Source organism: Asparagus officinalis, chromosome 1 (assembly GCF_001876935.1).
Source record: "Asparagus officinalis chromosome 1, Aspof.V1, whole genome shotgun sequence".
In the NCBI taxonomy this organism is placed as follows: domain Eukaryota; kingdom Viridiplantae; phylum Streptophyta; class Magnoliopsida; order Asparagales; family Asparagaceae; genus Asparagus; species Asparagus officinalis.
Window position 1 is genome coordinate 46,385,313 of NC_033794.1, and position 8,749 is coordinate 46,394,061.

An 8,749-nucleotide genomic window follows, 5' to 3' on the forward strand; every position below is an offset into this window, starting at 1 on the left:
AGCTTTGAACAAGGGCATTGAGTTTCTAGCCTTCGAGGATTTCTCTTTCTGGCTTTGCTCGTACCCCCAGCACGATAGTACAACTCTTCTGTTTGAAAGTCGGAGCAACCTATTGTGTGTTGGCATGACTTTTCAGGTATAACACAATCATCATCAGACGATAACGTTTCCTTCTGAGAGTGAATTACCTTCTTCGGACTTTTGAGAGTCACGCGCCTCGAAACGCACCTTTAAGGGCGTGAATTCTCAACGGGCTCCTGAACTTCGATGCGCAAAGTAGTGCGCTTGGGTGCCACGATTTCTTTGTCATGTTGAGGGTTGCGGCGACCCCCATCATGTTGATTCGTTCGGGGGTTTCTTAGCGGGCCCAAACGTCCTTGGATTGGAGCTTTGCTTCGCTCCTGACTTCCTTTTCTGGGATGGTCCTGCGGGATCTCCCGGAGCAGTTGTGGAGATCATCGGCGGTTTGGATTGATTCGCCGGAAGTTGAACTTTCGACGGCTGCAGTTGACGCTCTTTGGTCTGAACCGCCGCTTCAGACTTCGGCCTCCAAACTTTGCTGGTTGATGGTGGCTTCTTGGCCACCTCTTTCTGCAACTTCCTACGGGATTCTTCAGCTTGATCCCGTGCCTGCGCTGATAGTGCGTGGCGCTTGCGAATGCGCTCCTCCAGCATTGATCGGTTCCGTTTAACACGGACCCATTCCATTGTTGGCAGCTTGGAGGAACCACCATTCATTGATTGTTGAGGCTGCTTGCCTCTTTTGTTCTTCAGATCCGCGTTGTAGCGGATCCCGTCAACGGACTCCATGGCCTTTGTGAATTGTTTCGCAAGGCGTTGACGCGCCCTCTGCAGCAGAAGGGTTAGCCAGAGCAGCTCCGACCTGGTTGGGAATTGGAGGAATCTCACCCGATGCGACTTTGGCATCAAACGGGGCGAGATCTTCGTTGGTGTTTTCAATGTCTTCATACCAACGAATTTTTCTCCTGGAGGAGAACTTCTTGGACTTGCGGGGGGAGGTTGATCCGGACGAGGATGACAAGTATTCCTCGAACTTCTACTGGTCGAACTCGTATTCGACCTCCTCCACGACCGGGATTGAGATCCGCGGCTGCGACGCTCCGATCTCGACAGCGAGATCGGCGGCTCCCACTGTGGTCGCCAGATTGTTCGCGGGAAAAATCGTGTCTTTCTTCATTGTTGATTTCATTGCCATCTCAGATAATAGCTTTTTGAGTTACAAAGATCCGGTCTTTTTATAAGATCCGGTTACAATGAAAATCAAAGAAAAATAAACAAAGATTACAACTTTCTCCTTTTGTGTCGAACGAATCACGAGCTCCTGTTTTGCGGTCGCTCGCTTGTGTGGGTTCTTCGCCTGCGCCGGGGTTAATCCGTAGACCACCGCGTGATCTAGATCCGGTCAGATCTACGCAGTACGACAGGTATTATTTCACGAAGGAAATAATAGCCGGGGGGGATTAGTTCACCAAGGAAACAATCGCCCAAATCTCGGGATCAAAGACCAAGCTTTGATCCGGAGTATGCCTGCGTAGATCTGAGATCCGGTCCTCTCGAACTCTTGCCTTATTTGACGTTGACGATCGCCGAGCACCAGATCTGGATGAACAAGTCCTCGAAGTCCCAAAGCTTGGATCTTTTTTAGATCTGAGTCTTCAATCCAGCAGGGCTTCGCCTCCAAAAATTCAAACCTTTGAACAAATGAACCAAGCCCCCTATTTATAGGCACTCTAAACTGTGCCCGGGCACAGATCTGGCCGGCCACCTATAGGTGGCTCGGCTCTTGGCCGAGCCACCCATGGGTGGCTCGGCTTAGGCCGAGCCACCTATGGGTGGCTCGGCTTTGGCCGAGCCCCCTGGTTTTGGCCGAGCCACCCATGGGTGGCTCGGCCTTGGCCGAGCCACCTATAGGTGGCTCGGTTTTGGCCGAGCCCCTATAGGTATGGGTTCCGTCGTTTTCCATTTTTTCGATTCTGTCCGTGATTCGGTTGTGTGGTTGATTTAGACTCTGATTCGTTAGCCTGATTTGGCAGTAAATCCGATTCCTGATTTGGCAGTAAATCCACTTCTGAGTCCAAGTTCGAAACTGATCTTGATTCGATCGTGATTCGTCCGAGTCTACCCTTGGTTGGATGACTCGTTGACTCTTCGAACCCGTTAGTTTGATTTCGCACGTGAATGGATTTATTCCGTTGCTTGCGTGCGATTCGTTAACCTCGTTGGTTCGTTAACCTCGTTGCCTCGTTGCGTCCGAGAATAAGCAATTTTATACGCCTACATTCCCCTAGTAATCAGTGAATATCCTTGCTAATCTAAAATCCAAACCCAGTTCATCGTGATGGACTTAAAGTCCATGTACAACGTTATTCTCAGCAAAACTTCCTTGAACAATGTACAGGTAGTCCCATCCACGTATCATCAGACAGTGAAGTTCTCAACCCCAGAAGAAGTCGGTCCCATAAGATGCAATCAGCGAGAGGCCAGATCATGCTATCTGCTATCAATAAAGAGAAAAATAGTTTCAGAGACCCTGCTAATCGAGAAGATACAAATTCAGGTGTAGAGACACTAAGAATGGGAGAGGACGACTCCCATAGAAGAATTGCAGGAGTACCAATTGGCCATGATGAATCAAGAAAGGTCAATATCGGATCGAGACTAAGCCACATCAAGGAGCTATAGTAGCATTCCTATCGACAACGGTGATGTTTTTTCTTAGGGGCCCAAGGACATGCTAGGAATTCTCCCAGAAATGATGAGCCATAAGCTCTCGGTCAACCAAAATAGCAAGCCGGTTCGGTAAAAAAAAGTCATCTCGGCCCCGAAAGACAGAAAGGAACAATGAAAGAAGTCAACCAACTACTCAATGTGGACTTCATTCGAGAAATTCAATATCCAGGGTGGCTATCTAATGTGGTGTTGGTCAGGAAATCTACCGAGAAGTGGAGAATGTGCATGAACATCACAAACTTAAATAAAGCTTACCTGAAGGGCAGTTATTCCCTCCCAAGAATCGATCAATTGGTTGACAAGCGTACAGGACATGAACTACAAAACTTTATGGATGTTTTCTCTAGAGACAACTAGATCACGATGGCAGAACATGATGAAGAAAAGATTTCTTTCATCACAAATGAAGGGACCTACAGCTATAAGATGATGCCCTTTGGTCTAAAAAATGCAGGGGCTAGTAATCAAAGATTGGTGAATAAAATAGTTAGATTGTCAGCAATGTGGAGGCATATGTGAATGATATCCTAGTGAAATCAAAGAAAGTGGCATCTCACGTGTCAGACCATGAAAAAACTTTTTCCATCCTCTGACACATCCGCATGAAGCTCGTCCCAGCTAAGTGTGTCTTCGTTGTGCTATTGGAAAATTCCTTGAGTTTATGATTACCCAACAAGGCATTGGAATCAATCTGAGAAGATAACCACCATAAAGTAGATGAACCAGCCTCACACATTGAAGGACATTCGAAAGCTACACGGCAAGATAGCTATGGTGGTCTGGTTCCTTTCAAAATTTGCCAAAAAAAATCTTCCCTTCTTCAAAACTTTGAGAGGAAGTAAGGAGTTGAAGGAAGGCATCAGTTGGACAGCAAAATGCAGTGAGGCCTCTAGCGACCTCAAAAAATATTTAAGCACCACACCCCTATTAAGCAGATCTAGAGAAGGAGAAACTTTGTATCTCCACTTAGCAATCTCACAGGAAACAGGAAGCAACAAGTTCTGTTTTGATTCAAGAAGTAGATAATGCATAAAGGCCTATATATTATGTCAGCCAGATTTTGAAGGCGGCTGAACTCAATTACACCCTCATCAAGAATACCTCCTTCATCCTCATAACTGTAGCTAGGAGGCTTCACCCCTACTTTCAAGCTCACTCCGTGGTGGTGCGGAGTGACCTGCCTCTAAAGAAAGCACTCGGCAACCTTACCACTTCTGGAAAGATGATCAACTGGTCAGTCAAACTTAGTAAATATGGTATACAATATGAGTCCAAAATAACCATAAAAGCTTAGGCTTTGGTCGACCTCTTGATAGAGTTATCCACAACAGATGTCGACCCGTCTCTCCTCCTACCACTCCCTCTCTCAGATGTTTCAGTCCACAAGGTAGCGAAGGAACTTCCTTCTTATAAACATGGTAATCCCGAGCATAATTTGCTCAAAATTTCCTTGTGGTGGTTACTGAAGGTGGACCGATAATCCGAAGAAGGAGGTAGTGGAGCTGGAGTTATTTTACGTGGCGTCGATGAGTCAAAACATGGATACTCTATCGCTTTTGAATTTCTAGCTTTGAATAACAAAGGTGAGTATGACACCCTGTTGGCAGGACTCCAAGCTACCCTAGCAGTTAAGGCCAAGCTCATCTATATCTTGACTAACTCCTAGCTTGTCGTCTATCAAATAAGAGAAGATCATGAGGCCTAAGCCTCTCGAATGATCCAATATTTAAAGGCAGTTAAAAAGTATTTATGCAATTTCAAAGTGTTTAAAATCGCTCAAGTTACCTCAAGCCCCCAACGCTCAAGTGGATGCTTTATCCAAGCTTGGATCAACGAGCTCAAGGAAGAATCTAGGGCCTGTGTATACGGACACCCTAAAACATCCTAGCATCACCAAGGCTCTAACCAACTCCACCATGCAGATCAAAGCCTCAACAAAGCCCTATTAGATGGACCCGCTTAATCAATATATAGCAGAAGGGACCCAACCAGAGAATGCTAGTGAAGCAAGGAGTCTTCAAAGAAATGCTTAGAGATGTCTTATGATCGGTAACTAGCTTTATCGAATCTCACACACTAACAGTAGCGTGGGCCTTATCTCTGATGTCTTTGACCGTTCTAAGTGAAATTCATGAAGGAACATGCGAGAACCACTAGGTGCGAGAACTCTAGCTTAAAAGGCGATTCAACAAGACTACTACTGACCCACTATCTTAGCTGAATCCAAGAGACTCGTCTCTCAGTGCAAGACCTGCCAGTTCTTAAGTATACCATGAGCTTCAGCATCTAAACTCACTCCTCCCATAAACCCGATCTCTTTTTCTCACTCATAATAGCTTCAGGGTGATGAGAGTTTTTAATCGTTGTCATAGATTATTTCAAAAAATGGATAGAAGCTAAGTCTTTAGCCAAGATTAGCGAAAGCAACACCACCAATTTTGTGTGCAAATCAATCGTCTATAGACTTAGACTCCCTACTTCTTTCGTCATAGACAACGATACCCAATTTAATAGCAACAGCTTCCATAGATTATGTGAAGAATAAAAAATTCAACTCAAATTCATTTCAATTGCACGCCCAAAATGCAATGGGCTTGCGGAAGCCATGAACAAATGCATACTTCAAGCTCTAAAGAAGAAGGTGGGTAAGGCAGTTAGGAACTGGGTTAAAGTGTTGTATAAGATTTTGTGATCATATCGAACCACCCACAAAAACTCCATAGGGGAAACCCCATTCAAACTACCATATGGAGCTGAAGCGGTCATCCTTGTAGAAGTCGGCATGCCAACCATCTGACTGTAACACTTCAACGAAGAATAGAATTCGACTGGACTACAAGTCGGGCTTGATCTTATTGATAAAATTCAAGAATACTTGCCCGCCAACTATGTTATCAATCAACAGCGCATCACCCAACACCTCAAAGATTTAGCATTGGCGACCTCATTCTTTGAAAAGCTATCTTTGATAGAGACACTAATTGTGGCAAAATTGCCCGCCAACTAGGAGGGGCCATACACGGTTGTCAAGGAAGTACCCCCGACATCTATCGTCTGTGAAGTCCTGACGGAAGAATCTTACAAAACTCTTGGAGCATAGAGCACCTCAAAAATATTTCCAATAAATATAACTATAAGGTTCTTATGTGATATAAATACTTTTGGATATCTTATTCTCCTATGTTTTTGTAGTGTTCTTAAGACCTCAGTGCCATCGGAGGCACGAACTTAAGACCTTGGTACCCTCTCAGAATAAAACCAAGACACACCCTCGGCTTGGCCGACTACAACTCATAACACCTTAGTATCCTCTCAGATAAAATCGAGGCACATTCCTGACTCGGTCGATTGCAGCTCATAAGACCTTGGTATCCTCTCGGGATAAAACCAAGGCACATCCCCTGCTTGGTTGAGTACAACTCATAAGACATTGGTATCCTCCCGGAATAAAGCCAAAACACATCCCCAGCTTAGCCTACTACGACTCGTAAGACCTTGGTGTCCTCTCGGAAGAAAACTAAGGCACATCTCCAACTCAGTCGACTACAACTCGTGAGACCTTTGTATCCCTTCAGAATAAAACCAAGGCATGAAGCCGACCTGACTCAGTTACAAAACTTCTAACGTTAGTGTCCCCCTAACCTCTTCATCCCCTTCCTCTTCGAGCTGGCTTACCCAACTATCATGGGTTTTCAAGTCTTTGCCTGTTCCTTGAGCTACCTCCTCATCATCGTCATCTATGTTCTTGACATCAAGTACCAACCCTCCTTATCTCCTCTCAATCTTCTATAGAGCATCAAGGTAATTAGCCACTCGAGGGGGGTACTGGAACCGCTCGAGATCGATCTTGAGCTTGACCAGAAGCTGCATCTTTAGATAGTCAAAGCCAACCTTACAAGCCAGGGCCGCTTTCACCTTCCCAAGAGTGTCATTGTGATAATTTTCAATAACCTCGAACTAGTAGGCCTCAGACTCGAAGTGGTTGAGGTGACCCTGTAATGCATGCATCTCGGCAATAGACGACTCACGTTGTCGCTGGCCTCAAATGTAGCTCAAGTGGCCTGCTGCCTCAACTTCTCATGAGTGATCTCCTCCTCTTCAGCTGGTCCTTCAGGTACTCAGCGTCCTGACGAGCCAGCCGAGCTTGCTGGTAGGCGTCAACACTTTCTTGCATCTCAACGTCAACCTTTTCTGTCAGATACTTTATTTTGTCATCTCGCTCTCAAATTTTGTGATCAAGATAACCGAGGTCTTCCTGGTGCTTATTGATTTGTGATAGCTTCTGACTAATCATTCACAACATGCCCTTAATTTTGTCATATCGCTTCTGCAGCTCCCTTTCCCATTTATTCTGGCTCCTTTTCCAGGTCACCAACTCGTCCTCCCTGGCAGCCAACTATAGATCGGCTTCCTCCCCAGCTTCCTTGTGAGCTTCTAATTCTTCTTGGAGCTCGAGGTAGAGGTCTCGTACATGCTCAAATTGAGCATACAGTTCCTGCACAACTAAAGCCCTACGAAGCATGTAACTCCTAAAGATCTAATGGAGGGCATAATCTAGCATGGCTGAGAGGATTTCATCATCACAGGGTAGCGTGAATTTCCCCAAGGCCCTACCATGGGTCGTCCTTAATAATTCCAAGACATATGACTTTTTATCGAGCTATCAGCCAAGAACAAATCGATGCTTCTCTGAAGGCTCCTTATCATACCGAGGGCCAACCTCAAGCGACCCCATCAGAAGCATCCTCAACTCACCCCATACCTTCAGAGTGAGTTCATCGATATGATGGAAGAAAGGCCACCCATACCTCTCTTCCTGAGAGGGAGGTGTCTCTTCAATAGTCGGCTCCTTACCCTATCGATGAGTCGACTCGGCAAGCATGACAGGAGCCACTTCCTTCTCCATTTGAGCCTCAACCCCTCCAAGCTTGGCTATGATGATCTTAGTCCTCATTTCTCTTGTTGGGGACTCATCGTCAACAATGAGGGCATCCGAAGGCTTGGCTTGAGAAGTCTCTTGAGTGGGGATGGTAGAAGTGCCGCCTTCCACAGCTTCCTGGGAAAGCAGGATCTCACCTGACGGCTAACTCGCTACACCCCTTTGTGCAGAAAAGGGTATATCTACCTCCACTATAGCCCTAGTTTTCTCTTTTGGAGCTTCATCACTCCTAAAGGGGGCCTCGGCTACCTAACTTTCTCAGCCTTCTTTTCTTCTCAGACCTCTCGGCCTTGGAGATAGTGGAACTCGGCCAAGCAAGCCGAGTCATAATCTCATCCGCATTCATCATAATCTCCTTGGCCTCCTTTGGGGCCAAATTAAACCGCATGTGCTTTTGGGGCCTTATTGCGGGTCTAACCTTAGATGCTTCAGGCTCCTCTAGACACAGCGCCAATACTGTTGCTTAATCTTTATCCTCTTTAGTCAATAGAGTTTCGGAGATGCCGATAACCCACAAGATTGAGGAGTCAAATAAGCTCCGTCAAGATCCAACATAAACTCAGATCTTGTCTAGCTCGTGTTTCTCCTCTTTCAAGAGTAGACTTACCCTCAAAGCTTCCTTATTGATCATGGGCTAAGATAAACAGGCAAAGATAGTGTTAACACTGAACACCCACATGAACTTCTCTTTTCAGTCCTTGTTTAATACGGGAGGGTTAGAAATCACCTTGAAACTGCCCACGTTCTGGCAATAGAAGTGGCCCTCGGCCTTGATGACCTTGATGCTAATCAAATGCCAAGGATCCTCAAAGTTGGATTGACTCCCACCCAATGGCAGATGACAATGAGCCCCACCAGTATAGCTATGGAGTTCGATTTGATCTTTGATGGTGAGAACCCCAAAGCTTCAAAAGTTTGGTGGAGGAAAGGATGGAGTGGAAGGCGTAGACCATACTCTAACTGCTTGATGTACATTGTACTGGTGTTGCCGCTATGATCGTACACACACACACGTATATATATGTATATATATACACATATATGTATATATCTATATAT